The sequence below is a fragment of the Zootoca vivipara genome, chromosome 7, assembly GCF_965207765.1.
Source record: "Zootoca vivipara chromosome 7, rZooViv2.hap1.1, whole genome shotgun sequence".
NCBI classification, from domain to species: domain Eukaryota; kingdom Metazoa; phylum Chordata; class Lepidosauria; order Squamata; family Lacertidae; genus Zootoca; species Zootoca vivipara.
In genome coordinates, this window is record NC_142590.1 from 52,816,190 (window position 1) to 52,832,585 (window position 16,396).

The 16,396-nt window shown below is 43.7% G+C and overlaps 1 protein-coding gene across 1 annotated transcript in view; it reads right to left on the reverse strand.

Annotated features, from left to right (window-relative positions):
• TFEB (transcription factor EB) overlaps nt 1-14,928 on the reverse strand; it is a 74,346-nt gene extending 59,418 nt beyond the window's left edge. Inside the window, exon 1 of the mRNA XM_035121593.3 lies at nt 14,641-14,928. The gene's annotated coding sequence lies outside the window, so the exon portion shown is untranslated. The remainder of the gene's footprint in view (nt 1-14,640) is intronic.
• Between the last annotated feature and the right edge of the window lie 1,468 nt (nt 14,929-16,396).

Consider the following 16,396-nt stretch of genomic DNA (forward strand, 5'->3'; position numbering starts at 1 on the left):
GGAGATCGCTCCGGCGGCCCCCCGCCCCGTTTCTCACCGCGGTGCCCCCCTGGCAGCCCGGCGCCCTGGCCACCCAGCCTTCCCTTAGAGGCGACCCTGCCTGGCCACACCTCTTACTGGGCTCCTCCTCTACACCCTTGTGTGATTTTACTTAGCTGGAATGTGTCTGTGAACTGTGATAATGGAAAGTTTTGAGGATGGAGAGGAGGGTCTGCCTGGAATCTCTCACTTTTGTGTGGCTGCAATGTAACCTATTGTACAAAGGCAAGATCCATATCCCCCCTCCCACTTTTGCTTCTGGCTCCACCCACCACTGGAATGCGGTCCCCATAAAATTGCCCATGAGAAATGTGGCCCTTAGCCTTTAAAAATGCCCCCAGCCCTGAGTTACAGCACCTCCTTGCCCTTGGACCATAAAAGCATCCATTGAGGCCACCAGGGCCACTCAGTGGCACAAACCCATGACTGGGCCTTTTCAGTGGTGGCTCCCCAGTTATGGAATGCCCTCCCCTAGGAGGAATTTGATTTGAAAACATTCCTGTTTACCAAGGCATCTGGTAACGGAAGACTACTGCCCCTTGCAACCCCAATTATCATTGGATGACTAACATTTTAACTCAAAAGTATTTTGATCTGCAATGTGTACTTAAGCAGTTTCTCATTCCACAATTATTAAAATGTGTATTTTTTCCCTATGCATTGCTTTTAGAATATTTTAGAAGTTTTTAATTGTACCGTAATTATTTTTAGAATGCTTTGACTGTTTTACAATGTTTTGCTTTGTTTTTGTTTTTAAATTGTGCATCTGTTTGCTGCCCCAGTCTCATTGGGTGGAATGGAGTGGTATAAATTCAACAAATTAATTATAATGATTAAGGTTTTGATGAATGCATGATACACACAACTGCATTCTTATTTCTACCCTAGGCCATACAGTTTCTGCATCAATAAATTAGCTGGTTGTAACGAAGGTTCACATTTTTACTTCTCTCTCAGGACATCATGAGAATATTTACTAAATATTCATTTTATTTGAATATTTTAATAATAAAATATTATTAGAAAGAGGTTAGTTGGGGCTGGCATTTATATCACCATATTAGCAATGGCAATTAGCTAGTTGAGATCCCCTGCCTTCTGCGGAATAGTGGAGGAAATTCACACGAAATAATGATTCTGCAATTCTAACTACCATGAGATACTGCAATTGCAACGTAATGTTGAGTCCCAATTTTATTTTTAAAATAAGGAAATAAAACTAGTTTTATTCACAGTTCTTTTAAAAACAACAGCCCTTTCCTTTTTGAGCTATTTGCAACCGTTCAAATATGGAAGTTCTACTCTTGTGAAATTCTACTTTTTGTAAACCAGAACCACTCCCATGGTCTTTCTACTGCAGGAGTTAATGGAGGAATGAATTTTAAAGCAGCATTCAATGAAAATCTTTCAAACGTTTTGGATTTCTATGATCCACTCCTGTGAAATTCGGGGCAGTGAACTCAAATTCCACAAGGAATGAGGAAATGGGCTTGCCTCAGTACTCTGCAGGTTATGTTTCTGGTTTCTGTCTCTGGTGGGGCTTAGCCTCATAGCAAAGAGGTACAGTTAAAACACCATTCAGTGCCAAGGGGAATATAGGTGGTGTGATTAATAGGGATGGATGAATCTGTCAGTTTCAGATGTCTCATTTATCCAACACTAAATTCAGTTCAGCACATTTCCACATCAGTTTGCAATGAAAATAATAATAAAATGTTCTCATGAAAATTCATCAGCATTTAAGTTCACATTTGTCTCAATATACAGTGGTCCCTCGACTCACGAATTTAATCCGTTCCGAATGCACATTCGTAGGTCGAAAAGTTTGTAAGTCAAAAAAAGTGGTTTCTCATAGGAATGCATTGTAACCTGAAAATTTCGTAAGCCGAGTAAACCACATCTAAAATTCGTAAGTCGAAAAAACCCCATCTAAACTGCAACGGTTTTCCTTTTGGATGTCGAAAAAAAGTAAGCGTGCGGACATTTTTTTTCCATCCGTAACTCGAATTTCGTAAGTCGAGTACTTCGTAAGTTGAGGGACCACTGTATGTGTTTTTGCAAGCAATTCCTCCTAATATTTTTTGTATGTTGTTTTCACTAATGTACACATTTTTGCGCAAATTACTCACTCTGAGAATTGCACTGCAAAATTTCAAAATTGCAGATTTCAAAGTATAGGTGCATTTTAGTCCAAATATATATTCAGGGAGCAATAGTTAGATAGTTCACATTAAAAAGTGAAGTGAACCGAGTTTCTCCCTCATCCCTAGTGGTTAATTCTATATATTCAATCTTCAAAACTGTTTCTCTTTCTAAAAGTTCTAAGGGTACTTCCTGGTTCAGAGGTCAAAAGAGTGGAGCAGCCAGAGTAGTCAGGAAGAGCTAGGAATGTCCTAGCGGTCAATATTATTCACTTCTCTGAAGCTGTGGAAGCTTTTGATCAAGAACACTCAGTTCTTTGAAGTAACATATTAATGACCTGTGCATTGTTCCCAAATTAAGAACAGAAGTCACTATGTCCTAGCAAAGAGGACGTTTTAGTGCTATTACATACAGAGGTGGATTTAGATTGGTCAACAACAAATTGTCACTGTTTTTGTGTTGAATATATGCTATATGATAATTTATGGACCTAATAGGTCCATACACAACACAAAACACTGTTGCTGTATGTAGGTGTTATTTTATTTGTCTTTTATCTTATATTTTGGAAATGTACATAAAGGTTGTTTTTTGGCTTTAATTTTTTTGCTATAGCTTGTTTAGCTTATACATAAATCCAGCACTGATTACATACATTACATACAAGGGTGCAGTGGGCAATTGTTCTGTGACCCCACAAAGCTGTACCCCCAGCATATTGGTTCAGCCATTTTATACAAAGAAGTCATTGTGATCCCTTCTGAGTTATTCAGTGGAACAGATCCAACAGATGGACACCATGGAGCAATGTGTGGAGAGATCTGGCTTTTCAATAAAAATATTTTTTAAAAGCTCAGGATTGTGGGAAAGCCCTGCTGAAAACTGTACACTGATTGCCTGGAAGCCTATTCAGTCAGGGAGGCTGCTGAGCAGCAGAATGGACGGTACACCAGCAGCGGTCACAATCTACCTCTTGAGCTGGATATCGGATTCAGGCCCTCAGAGAATGGAGAGGTCTCCTGGCAATGGAATCTTTACAGACCGCAGAAAGCCCTCCCCAACCCTCCAGCCTATGTTGATGCTACTACATCAAGCACACAGGCGAGCACAGCGGTTTGGGTCTACCTCAACCAGCTCACCCACCCAGGTCTCGGTAACACATTCCAGGTTGGCTCCTCTCATTCATTATCAAGTTGTGGGAAAGCACAATCTTATTACAAACCAACCTGATTTTAAGTAACCACACGACAAATGGAGGTCTAGAAAAAGTGATGACCTCCAAACATCTGTAGCCTCTTCTTCTCACATACATTTATTATATTGCTATTCTATGTGCTTAAACACACTATATATAGTCCCAAGCCTATCCTCGGGAGTGCACCTCTGATACGTAATACGTAAATGTTTTCAAACACCTCTTTATCGCATTCACACTTGGGAAAAAAATTCTGTATGCCTAAAATATAAAGTGCACACCTTTAGAAGAAAACAAAGGAAAAAAGGGGGGGAACCCTGGTATACTACGTGATCATGAAACTTCTATGAATGGAACAAACTAATACACTCAGCTGTGGATCTGTTGCATTCTTTTCCACGTTGCTGTGCAAATTTTATATTAATTGGATGGAAGTATTTCCGCAGAAGGCATATAAGCCTATATGCAGCATGACCTTTTCATTATGCATGTCGGTTGCCATAGTACAATTCTGGGGTCCTTTGCTCAGATACAGAGCCCACAAGGGTCCTCTCTTCATACATCCGACTCAAATAACTGAAGGGGAAACAGATGCACCAAAAGGGGAAATCCCTTGTATGCCGGGTCAGCAGATAACAGAGTCTGGAATAAATTGCCCACCCTTCTGAGTCTACTTTGATGTCACGTCCATGATTCTCTAGTGTCTTGTTTACAGAATGGTCCCTTGGAAAAGTAGGTATTTCAGCATTAAGTATGGGGGGAAATGAGGCCCAGGCAAGCTACAAGATATGAGGGTACCTGAGTAAACCTGATTCTATTGACAGTTGACAAAGGTGAAATGAAACAAGATCACAAAACTGGACACAGCGGAAAGAAAATCTTTAAAGGCTTTTAAAACACTGGGGGAAGGTGCACTACACAGTATGTTAAAACCCAGATAAAATATTTTCCATCATTGTTTTATTGATAATTATTGTGTACACTGCATAGAGATTTTTCTGCTTAAGCAGTTTATCATTTTTCCTAGATCAGGCATCCCCAAACTTCGGCCCTCCAGATGTTTTGGACTACAATTCCCATCATCCCTGACCCCTGGTCCTCTTAGCTAGGGATCATGGGAGTTGTAGGCCAAAACATCTGGAGGGCCGTAGTTTGGGGATGGCTGCCCTAGATAAATTAGTGGAAGCTAAGAAGGGTCTAACAGAAAGAACACAAAAAAATTACTAGGAGTAATGCTAAGGTAAAGGTAAAGGGACCCCTGACCATTAGGTCCAGTCGTGACCGACTCTGGGGTTGCACGCTCATCTCGCATTATTGGCCGAGGGAGCCGGCGTATAGCTTCCAGGTCATGTGGCCAGCATGACAAAGCCGCTTCTGGCAAACCAGAGCAGCACATGGAAACGCCGTTTACCTTCCCGCTGTAGCGGTTCCTATTTATCTACTTGCATTTTGACGTGCTTTCGAACTGCTAGGTTGGCAGGAGCTGGGACCAAGCAACAGGAGCTCACCCCGTCACAGGGATTCGAACCGCCGACCTTCTGATCAGCAAGCCCTAGGCTCAGTGGTTTAACCACAGTGCCACCTGGGTCCCAGGAGTAATGCTAACTGCTGTCCAAATAATGAAAGCAGACAAATGGCATCCTCCGACAACTCCAACAGAAAATGGTTTAATAAAATTTGGTCTTTTGCCATAATGATAAAAATTGACAGAAATGGTCTAGTCAAAGGAAGGTAGATAAAGAAATTAACAATTTGAGAATCTATTGTCTTCTACAAACGTGAAACATCAACTAGAATTATTTAAAGCCTTTTCACTGCAGTTATACTCCACCACTTATAGAAATGTCAACAATTTTTAATATGAATCCTTAGAAATTAGTATATTTCCTATTTCTTATTACATATAAAGTATATTTTAGAAAGTAATATGGTAATAAAAGAGACACGAGCATGTGATCTCCCCAGGGCATGTGGCATGGCTCACTTGTTAGCTACCCGAGTTTTGCCACCACTTTCCTTGAATTCTAGTGGCACCTCAAGCATGTGGATTGATATACAGTAATGTGGGTAACATGGGCTAATGTGTTGCAACAGCCAAGGATTAGCCGAGTGGCTAGGCAACTCCATAAGACAGTTTTCCTCTTTAAAGAATCAAGCTGCCTGCTTAAACTCTCTCTATCCCTTCCCCCCCTTGCCAGTTGTACTATTAATTAATAATAATATTATTATTATTACTACTATTAGTAATAATATTACTACTAACTACTAATTATTACTACTAATAGTAGTATATTATTATTAATTAATAGTACAACTGGCAAGGGGGGGAGGGATAGAGAGTTTAGTAATAGTAATAATTAGTAATAATTAAAACCCTGTACAGTGGTACCTCAGCTTACAGACACTTCAGGTTACAGACGCTTCAGGTTACAGACTTCGCTAACCCAGAAATAGTACCTCGGGTTAAGAACTTTGCTTCAGGATGAGAACAGAAATCATGCGGCAGCGCGTCGGCGGGAAGCCCCTTAGCTAGAGTGGTACATCAGGTTAAGAACAGTTTCAGGTTAAGAACGGACCTCCAGAATGAATTAAGTTCTTAACCCAAGGTACCACTGTAGTGCTATCTCATTGTGAATCCTGCAGCTTTTGCTGCTGTCAAGTTCCCCGCAAATTTCCCAGCGCAAAACAAAGTACATTTGGAACTTGTATATAAGCAGCCATCGTAACCAAATATATGACTCATCCTCAGAAAAGCACCACTCAACCACTTCTGTTGCACTTTCTGTGTTTGGGATTCTTACAAAACCAGAAAAACCCATTGCTGGCCTCGTGCAATGCCAGTATGTAGGGCCAAGAAAACAGTGGGGTGTAGCAAGCCACAAGGCATCACACTGGTGCACACACAGGAAACTTGTGTTCTCATCCAAGGTCTGTCACTGAGCTGCAGCAGAACTTCAGGCAATCCCCTTAATTTCCTTTATTCTAATTTTAGTTCAAATATTTTGGTGCTGTTCCAATATTTAAAAAAAACAGCTAATATTGCACTTACTGAAAGCAGCTCCCACCAAATGATGTATTCTTTTCCCCCAGTGTTCATCAAATAAGCCTGAATTTTAATAACTTATCTATGGAAAGGATCAGTTTAAATCAAGGGCTTATCATTTAACTGACATGCCAGGTACTCCCCTTGTCAGCGTTCTGTTCTTACATAACGGAATGGGTAGCCTTCCCTGTCCTTCAGCATCTGCTACCTGAGGCAGTGCCTCACTTTGCTTAATGGTAGGGCTAGCACTGGGCTCTGCTATTTGAGAAAAGAATGGTATTCTCCAAGTCACACTAGATTGTGGCTTTGAATGCTGGGTATCTCAGAAAGATAATCACATTGTTGAGAAGACATCAGAATATTGTGCAACAGCTATGCTTTTGCGGCTCATGAAACTCATTGTCTGGCAGGCACTAAACTGTATGAAGAGGACACAACTTGAATTTCACAATCTTACAGTAATAATAATATATAAAAATAATAATAAATTGTCCTGTAGCACCTAGAGACCAACTAAGTTTGTTCTTGGTATAAGAAACGAAAGCTTACACCAAGAACAAACTTAGTTGGTCTCTAGGGGCTACTGGACAATTATTATTTATTATTAATATTATTATTATTTATATATTTCGACTGCGTAAGACCAACACACCTACTACCTGAATCTAGTAATAATAATAGTAATAATAATTAAATGCCTGCCAAATCATTTTCTCTCTCTCCACCATGTTGAAAAGTCAAACAGATATATTCCTTATTGCCATATGTTTAAATACTTTAGTTCTTTATAGAAGTCACAGTGGGTGCAGCTAACTGGCAGAGTGCATAATTTACTTGAAAAATGTCCCAGGTTCAAGTTCCCACATCTCCAATGAAAAGTAGGGCTGAACAAAAATGCTCCCTCATTTGCATGTGCAACCTGCTTTGGGTGACTGATTGAATGCTAGTGAAATTCACCTAAAGATTCAGAGCCCTTTACTCACTGCGGCAGGCTCTTTTAAACTTGTTTGTGTTGTTGCCCCACGCAATGGCAGAACCGGGTGCCTCCAGTCTGTCGCAATTTTGCAGGGGAGATTCAAGCACAGTTAGATTGGTTTATGCAGGTATATTGGATTAAAATATCCAATATAGCACAAAAAAATAAATCTGTTTTAAGCAAAAATTAACTCACGTTTTGCAGTTTGGAAAGTGTTGGAGAAATACATTGAAAAGCGTGTGATGAACAAATGACTACTGGGAAGCCATATGAACACCCCCCAGAAGCGGATCAGGGCGAAAGCTCATTGTTGTATAACAGTTATGCAAATGTGTCATAACACATGCTCAATGAAGACCGGATATACTCTAACCTCCATATATGCTTTGTGCAAGCAAATCAGGATAAACAAGTCCTCTGGAAGAGCCCACCATTTCCCCTTCAGCTGTCCCTTCAAATTACACTATTATAATGATGTACATAAACACACATTTTCAATCCTCTGCTATTTTTCAGGCAGAATTTTATTTTATTTTCCATCTGAAATATTTATCCAGTTTAATATTTATTCGGTGTTGCTTTTTCAAGCCTATCATGTGTTTGTTTGTTTGTTTGAGTGGGTGTTAGGAGAGTTGCTTTGACTGTCACAAAAGCTAACCAATCAGTATTCACACAACCAGCTTCTACTGGAAGTAGGAAGCACCTGCTGCTCCCCAGAACGAATCTTTTAGCAAGGTTGTACATTTGACTGAAAAGAGATGAATGTGGATCATGTTGTATGTATCTGTATGTACCCTTTTTACACGTGAGAGGGTTCAATCGGTTTTCAGTCTCACTCCTGCTATTTATGTTAGCAGCTTACCCTTATTCATATGGAAGAGAATCTGGGGACAATTTATTCCTAATGCAAATTAGTCTTTTAGGCAATGAAGGTTACACATTACAAAACTAATTGAAGCGTAAGCCAAGTTAAGCCTTATGTGTCAAAACTGAATCCTGATTGTGTGAGCAAGCTCTTTGGTAGTTTATCTGAGGTAAAGGCTGGTGTATCAGATAGCGATTAACAAAGGCCACTACAATAATCACACACGGCATTGATAACACGTTTCCTGTGGAACCTCAGCCATCATGTTCAAAAACAATTAAACGTCTCTAAGGAAAAGACTGTCCTGTGACAAATTCTTGAGTTTCTGGTGCCAGTGCTGCAGCTCCTTGCAGCGAGGTTTAGCATGACTTACTCCAAAATGCCATGTTCATGTCTAAGTCAGCAGTTCATAGGCTTCTTGCCAAAAACATACTCTATACAGCGGTAGCTGCTAAGCAACTCTGGAAAACTCAGCTAATGCCATTAAAGCAATGAACAAAAGCTGGGGAAGGCTGCACCAAAGCCCACACAGCACTAGTGATGTAAGTTTCATGCAATGCATGCAACTGAAGATCTTCATGCCACACTGCATTCCATGTTGGAATCACTGCAACAGTGTTTGCTGCAACCTTAGCACTGCTCCAGCTAGTGGATGAAAACACAGGGGCATGGGAAGATAGGGGCGGTGGGGGCGGGCCGCCATCACCTCTGCCTGCCCCGCCCCCAAAATGTGCACGTCGCCCCTATGCGCGCCCCAAAATGTGTGCGTTGCCCCTGCACACGGTGCACCCTGCCCCCAAAATGCGCGCATGAAGCTCCGCCGCTGTGAAAACAGTTTTGTGTCTCTCTGTTGTGTGTCACACATTAAAGGCAATTAAGTTGCCATAAATAGGGTTGCCAACAAAAGTTGTTGAGCGGCAAAAATGACACTGCCGACGTGGGTTGCCAGGCGTACGGCAGCCCTACATAACAGCATTCCCAGGGCGTTTCTGTATTATTAGTGTGTGTACACAATTGTGATTCCTTTGCTGCCTCTACCTAGACTACTACTATCAAGGTGAAATCCATAATATATCCCAGAATTCCAAAGCACTTTATAAGCCATACCAGGCCAGATGTCTGAAGAGACTTGCCGGTTATTCTAAACCTTAACAACTACCCCTCGTTTCAGAAGTGAGCCCTAAACTGCATAGGATCCTGCAGTTCTGAAATTTTAATGAAGGATGGCCATCACCAGAGAACAGCAGCAGTAATAACCATGACAGAAGATAGACTTCCCACAATATGGTTCTTGCCTGGTTTTAAAAAAATACAATGGTGAGGACAACCGGGGGGGGGGGGGTAGCCAAGCTCTTTTTGTCCGTTGCATAAATCTTAGGTAAGAAAGGGAAAACCAAGTCCAAATTTCAAGTACATCACCATGTGCAATGCTGCTATAGAAAGGCACATGGAAGGGGGGGGGAGAGAAACTAGATTCACACCCTCCTGCAGCTTCCTGCTGATAAGAAGAATTCCTGGACTTTAGCCACCCAATGTCACTTGGAAAGCATCACTAATATATACGATGGAAATTGTATCTATGTGCTTACAAGGAATGATATCACATTCTCTTTCTCCAAAAATAAGACACTGTCTTATATTTATTTTTCCTCAAAAAAAAACCACGGTCGCTTATTTTCAGGGGATGTCTTTTTTATTATTATTAAGTATGGTACAGTTTAATGGTATGGTACAAGGTTAAACTGCCTATCACTACGGCTTATTTTCTGGTTATGGCTTATTTTCGGGGTATGGCTTATTTTCGGGGTATGGCTTATTTTCGGAGAAACACGGTAAGTTATACTGTACAGTACAGTATAGTGAAGCCACATCATCTGTTTCATAGATCACAAAGCAGGGATATTCTGATACCAGAGAATAATCAAAGTAACAAAATGTTGCAGCATGGAATGATCCTCTTTAGTGTTCTGGTAAACCATGCCCCTTTCCAGGATATGCCATTCCATATACTCCCGTTTTCTGATTTCTCTCTCTCTCTCTCTCTCTTACACACACACACACACACACACACACCAGTCAGCCAGCATTCTATGCCCATCCAAGCACATTCAGTCCTCATTTGGCTGTTTTAAAACTTAAGGAGGGCAAGGAAGGTCCCTCTTAGTGAATTTTTTTTGTACTTTTACAAACCTTGAGTGTCCCAAACTGCTGATACTGTATGTGGATGGTGCCATTTTGAATTTCTGACTGTATCCACATTCAGCTTCTTAGTCTGGAAACAGAGGGAATGATTACTTTAATGTAAATACATCCCTATGACCACTGCTGGAAAATGATGGCCTCATCCACAATCTGAGGCCATGGTGAAGAACAGTCCAGGCACACTGCAATCCCAAGAACCACAAAGTAATATGGGGAAGGTGGTAGTGAGAATCTCCCTGGCATGACACAAACTTTTAACTTATTGTAGCCAGAAAGCAAGGGATATTTTCAGACACTATGACAACACTCACAAGCTCCACTTATAAACATTGAATAAATGACTGTGTAGTTCAGATATGGTTCAAACATAATGCTTATCTGTGATCAGGCTTCGTTTGAGGGAGCCAGACTAGACCCTTCAACTCAATTGTTTCTTCATCCCCCATCACTTCTTTGTGCTTGGCCTGCAAACCAGGATCCCATCCCAGTTTATAATCCTTTGTGGCAAAACAAGGGCAAACCATTGTTTGCCAGTTCAGCAAAGTATGGTTTGCCTCAAACCAAGAAAGGAGGGAGGGAATCGCCAGGCACAAGGGGATAAGAGAGTGCATCAGCTAATGCCAACCTTTGGCCCCTTCATGTGAAATGAGGGGTGGGGAACCTCTTGTTCTATAGGTGTTACTGGATTTTAAACTCCCATCATCCCTGACCATTGGCCATACTGGCTGGGGATGATGGGAGTTGGAGTCCAACAACACCCAGAAGGTCACAGGTTCCCCAGCCTATTAGCATATGCGTCTACATGTGTAGAAGCAACATATTTACGTGTGTGTTTGTGTATGAGTAATAGAAGTAATTACTTAATGAAGTAATAGAAAGTAGCAGAACGGTGCAGAGGATGAGGATACAGAGAAGAATAGAGGGGTGGGCATCGTGAACTTTTTCCTGTAGTTTACATGAACCTGGACATCTGATTAAAACTTTAATTTCTCTCAAGAGAAACTGCCTTGCATAGCGATTACTTCTGGGGTTGAAAATATACTACTGGGTTTCCTATGCGCTTGAGCTGAAAAGCAACTGCACGTTTTTACGTTATGGTATCAAATCACGCTCTGCCAACCACATATCACTGAATGACTCAACATTTACAGTCACTGCTCCTTTTCCCTTGTAGTAGTTTGGAATTTCTCCTTTGATACTGACAGAGAATAAATGGTTGCCTCAGTCACATGTTTTCTGGCTAATTAATCACCTAGTGCACATGGTGTGTTTTTTCCTAGCTCCTGCCGACAATGAGTGGGGCACCATCTCAGTAAGATGCATTGGCACAGCTGTTTGGAGAGCTTATTATGGGTTCAGGATCTAGCTATCTTTAACGTGGCACTGGCAGTCTGAGACAAGGGCTCCTTTACCCGTAGTCGCACATGTCACTAAATGATTTTGTGTGCATGTGAGAATGCTGTTCATGCCAGAATTTTTTTAAAAAAGTGGAAGAGAGGCACTTTTAAATGGCATAAACAGGCTTACCAATGTAGGTTTTCTGTTCTCGCTAAAGATGCCAAAAATTCAAAAAGCATGTGTGAAAGTGGACTGAGAAACCGTTCATACCAGCAGCATTTCATCACTATCTGCCTCAAGCCTTTATACAAGGAAATTTGACAATCTGGGGCCAATCTCACTCTGTGCCTTTTTCTGGCCATTTTGGTAGGACAATTGGGTCATCTTTTATTTTGAAATCAAATGTAGTTTCTCCCACTGCTGTAGCAAGATGACAGCAAACACCTTTCCTCTTCTAGCCAATGCTTAAAAAGATAAAGGTGCCCCATTAAGAGTTGCCAAATCCAGGCCCTGTCTATAAAAGACCCCAGGTATGAACATTCAGTCACCTAAAATCCCCCATCTCACTTTTAAGGTGAGGCAGAGCCTTCCACTTGCTTAAAAACTAGTCCATGCTGTGGATTCTAACTCAAGAGACGAAACTCAGCTTGAGTTTACATCCAAGGAATAAGAGGCTCTGAAGGACGGACTGCTCTCATTATTTGCCAGATCTGCTTGTCCGATACAGAGTCACCTGTATATCTAGCATCTGTAAACAGAAAGAAAAGCAAGGGGCCCAAGAAAAAGCAGGCAAAGACCTGTCGACGCAGCCCCACTCAAACCCCCATGCTGGAGATGGAGGGCAGCCATGCATGAAGTCAAACAAATATGATAGAGGAAATTAACAGCACAGAGGGGGAGGGAATATCCACACATTGGCCATCTGTTCAGTTTTCTACCACGTGCGTTAAGGAAAAAAAGTCACCAGGTCTCAGAGCAGTTTCCTATGCGCTACAAAACTGTTCAGGAAAAGAAGTTTTCAGAATTCTGAAATTTTCATGACACAAAGCATATACTGTAATACCTATATACTACACACACACTTTTGCTGGTCATCAGATTTGCTGTAGTTTAAGATGGCTGAACTAAATTTTGAACTAAGCTTTCTTCCGCTTTTTAAACTGGGCCTTCTTCACTGCCAGCGAAGAGCAGCCCCAAGACTAGAAATTAAGCAGCTGAAACCTATCCTCCTGAGCCTAGGAGCCAACTCCTAGGGGCCTAGGTCCTTTCAGCCCCCCCCCATAAAATATTTGAGGGGACTGGACCCCCCTCCCCAAAGTTGATGGACATTGCCATTCAAGTGGTGGGTGTGAACCGAGCCCTGTGATCAGTTTTGCGGGGCTTACATGTCCGTCCCCCAATATATTATTCAATTTAGCACCCCTGCTCCTGAGATTTTATTTCTCTGGGTTGGGCCACAGCTGGAAGCACTGGAGCAGAGACAGTAAAGAAAAGTTGGCAACCCTACTCTAGAGGAAGCCCCAGGCCTTTATCTCCTCTTGCCTCGGATCAGGGCCTGCAGGGTGAGACACGTGAAGGCGCCTCTTCCCAGCACTGGGCTTGCGCGGAAATAGCCTGGCTACAAAACAGCGCCGCGGGCGGGCTGGGTAGCTGCTCGCAGGACGCGCCCGGTATCCCTTTCCGCCACCGTCTCCTGACAGCACACGTGGGAGCTTCCCGGGACATGGAAATTAACAATAATGAGCGCTCATTAAACTAATGAGAAGCCTTGCAGCGCTTGTCATCGTGAACTTCCGTCTCGCGCCAAGAACGAGGCAAGCCCGGCTCTCGGAGATTGCCCGCCTCTCGCGCCCAAGCGCAGCTCCCAGCCGAGCGCGCCGACGGAGCGAAGCAACCAGCGCAGCCCGACTCCGCCCCCGCGCCGGACTTTGCAAACTCCGCCGCTGCCCCACTCGGAGCAGCCGGCAGTTTCCCGGCTTTCTGCAGCAGCAGTTACGTAAGAGGCCCCCGCGGCTCCCCTCTAAGCTCCTGGCGGCGCTGCTGAGAAGGCAGAGAGAGGAGGGCAGAAGCGAGCAGCCCTTCGCCGCCCCTCTCCGCCTTGACGCGGGTGGAGTTGAGCGGCTCTCCTCCCTCTCCCCCCCCCCATTGTTTTGCTGCTTGACTTCTCCAGTTCCGGCATCGGCTTTCCCCTCCCCCGCGCTCCCCCCCACACACATTGACAGTTCCCGGCAATGGGTCGTCGTCGTCGTCGCCCCCCCTCCCGTCGGGGTGGCGAGAGTCGACTCGGGACCCAAACGCACTACCGTATGATGGCTCAAAAGCCGGCTTGATCTCTTGCAAAGGAGTAGGGGAGAGAGACGGCGGAGAGAGTTGCTTGCCCTCCACCCGACTCGCCCTGCCGCTCACCTGCCTACCCTTCTCAGCGACCCAAGTTACACATATAAACTTCTTGATCCCACGACGCGTCTCCCTCTCCCCTCCCCGCACTCTCCTTCCGGCTAAACACAAACTCCCGATCCCCGCTTCGACACCTTCTCCCTCTTCCACCTGCTCCGCTTAAGGAGACCTCGCGCGCCTCGTCGGTGAAACAGAGCGCTGGGTCCTTTAGGATTCTCCCGCCTCGCTCCCACCAACCACCTCAGCCGGGGGATTTCTATTTATTTTTTATTTTACCCCCACCTCACCCCCCCAACACACACACAGCGGGTGTTGCTGCCGCCACCTCGGCTGGCAGTTCACACGCCCGCCTGCCCGCCCCAAACGGCGCCTCTGGAGATTGTAGCTTTTTTGCCTGGAAGTGGCACGCGCGTCCGGAGTCTGCCCGCTCTCGGCGTACTTACCCTCCCGTGAAGGTCAGAGTCGGCTGCGCAGCCACTGGAGGGGAGGGGGAGAAAAACACGCCACTTCCCAAGCCACTTGGCCAACTCGGCTCAACTTGGGTGCCCTCTGCTTGTCCCGCCGCTCTCCTCTGGCTTTTCTCTTGGCACCAGGTAGTTCCAGCTGTTGCAATCCTCTCCTGTGCGCTGCCAGGGGTGCTTTCACCCCCCAGGACCCCTTACGGACAGCTCTCCCTCCCCCTAATTTACTGTCACCTTCTCGCTCTTCAACTTCCTAGATGTACCCAAGAGAGGGCAGCACTCAACCATGGCTGGCCACGCCCCCTTTTGCGTAGCCTGCCGGGAAATGTAGTTCCCGAGAGGTCCTCTCCCAAGCGGAATCGCGCTCGTTCTCAAAACAATTCCTGAGAGCGCCCACGCAGGGTCGGCGGTAGGCAGGCGGCCGCGGTTTTGCGTGTTCTTTACGCGTTCGTTTTCTCTCAATTATCCACCCTGTTGTGAATGAGATGCTGTTAAATGAATGTTACACGACTTGAAAAGGGCAGCTTAAGAAATACTGTAACTGAAATGAGTTAACTTTATAAAAACTAATGCTTAAAAGATAATATGTTGCCATTCCCAAGCAATTTGGAGATGATCGTCAACACAAAAGCTCACCAAAGCACATACTGCTCTGCTGATCAGAACAGATGCTCCCTAATCTTTAATATGAGATCTGATCGAAGAGAGAAGGGGAAAGGTGCCCTAGCGTTTATATCTCACATCATTCTCTTAGGAACGCAATGTGACATACATGGTCCTCATTTGAAACACACAACAACACTGAGACTCAGTGAGCTTCATGGCTCAGTGAGGATTTGAACCCTGGTTTTTCAACTCCTAGTCCAACACTCTAATCACTATACACCACAAGGGTAGTGGAAAACTTTCATTTCTCCAATAAATATCTGCTTATAACCTTGAGGTGGAAATACATGAGTTCAGAATGAGTTAATAGAAATTGCACAGGGAAAGGTGAGAATGCAAACTGTTTATATACAGTAATACATTTTTATAATATTTTCTCTCGAAGTTCTTTTAAGAGTTAGGAAGAGATCAAATGTGCCAATCCTATGAGCATTTACAAGTACACTCTATCTAAAATCATGGCCACAGAATGCCAACTGTTTAGATCAAGGGTGGGGGACTTGATTTGGTTACAGGCCAGATCCTTAACTCTTTTATAGCCCCCACTTTGACAACTGGGCATAGCTACTCAGCTGTCAAATCACCCAACATCATGATGATGCCAGATCATCAGCTGACTAGCTGGGCTGCACAGCACAGCACAGGTCTCTTGGCATGGCATTTGTACCACTAGAGGAGATACTGGGAGCAACCAAGAGGGGCAGATTGTTGTGATTTTGCCTTGTTCGTGGAAACCAAAAAAGACAGGAAGATAGAACCACGGAGAAACCTGGTCTAAATAAAGGCATTGGATTCTTATCTCATTATACATGATAAAGCCATCTCACCCGTTGCTTTTCCTATGGGATCAATTTGCAGTTGTAAACAGTCGTAAATTCTTCCTGTAAGACCAAATGCAGTCATAAACAGTCCGGGTTTCCCACCACCCTTTTGAGTGGTGCCCCACCTCACTATATGTGGGGATCTGGTGACTTCTGTTTCAGTGTATCTGAAGAAGTGTGCATGCACACAAAAGCTCATACCAATGAGAAACTTAGTTGGTCTCTAAGGTGCTACTGGAATGATTTTTTTT